The following is a 1356-nucleotide window of genomic DNA, read 5'->3' as shown; positions in this document are numbered from 1 at the left end:
TAACCCTCTTCCACACTTTCCCCTCTTAACCCTCTTCTACACTTTCCTATTACTATGAAAAGCACTACCATCCTCCCAATCAACCACTCACAGCTTTGATTCATCACTCACTCACCCTAAACATCCAATCAGTTGATAAATCATGTCATATCTACTTTCACAGCATCTCTCATAAATAGTCCCTTCTGTCCATTACATTGGATGTCCATAACCTTGGATCGGGCCCTCATCACCTAGACTCAATTATTTCAATAGACTTCTTATTGATTTCCCTTCTTATTAGCCTCCAGTTTCTTCACACTCCAATTCATTCTACACTCAAGTGCCAAAGTGCCTTTTTCTAAAGTGTAGGGGTGCCCAAACCACCCCTCTCCCTATCTTACCTCTTCCTCAATAAATTCCAGTTGATCCCTATTGTCTCCAGTATCAAGCAGAAAGTTCTTTGTTTGACCTTTTAAGCTTTTTATAATCTGGCTCCTTCCTACCTTTTAAGGTTTCTTATCCTTGACCCCCTTGATGCATTCTACCATTCAGCTACACTGGCTCCTTCAAGTTCCTCAAACACAACATTTTATCTCCCAGTTCCCTGGTTGTCTCTCACACCCAAAATGTTCTCCCTACTCACCCCCACCTCTTAGCTTCCCTGTCTTCCTTTAAGACTCAGCTTAAATTCTACCTTCTAGAAGAGGTCTACCCCAGGTCCCCCAGCTGTTAGTATCTTCCCTTCTCAAATTACCTTCCATCTACTCTGTATATCTTGCATATACCTAATTATTTACATGTTGCCTCTCCCATTATGATGTGAGTTCCTTGACAAAAAGAACAATGTTTTTGCTCGATAATAAATGCTTTGTGGATGCTTGTTGACTGACTGACTACTAGGGCAAACCATTTGAAAACCATTTTTCTAGGAAATTTGTGTATGCTGTTTTGTGGGAAGGATGCTCTACCTTCTTCTTGCTGAATTGAAAAGTTAGTAGGGAAATGATTGGGCATGTCACCTGAGGTAAAGGGTCAGAATCTGTGATGCCTTTCCCACAGTCAGCAGTAAGACCAAAGAAACTAAGGGATAGTACTTACCTTGAAAGGGCACTACTTCCTTGGGATCCTCTGTATCTGGGTATAGTAGATTTCTATCCTAAGGAGATGATAATCAGGCAAAGATGGGTATCCATAAATAACCAAAGATGATGATGATCATCCATAAATATAATAACCAACAGATCATGTGAAAGCCACAGCCATATGTAGCCATGGGTAGTGTGCCTCATGAGAACTCTCAAAACAAGAAACAGACCATATTGACCAAAGAGCAATGAAGCGTTGAGCCATGACAAGAAGGAGCAAAGCCAAGGA

The sequence above is a fragment of the Petaurus breviceps genome, unplaced genomic scaffold, assembly GCF_028583685.1.
Source record: "Petaurus breviceps papuanus isolate PSGF00001 unplaced genomic scaffold, PetGlider_PUasm1.0 90696, whole genome shotgun sequence".
NCBI classification, from domain to species: Eukaryota; Metazoa; Chordata; class Mammalia; order Diprotodontia; family Petauridae; genus Petaurus; species Petaurus breviceps.
This window is presented reverse-complemented; position numbering follows the sequence as displayed.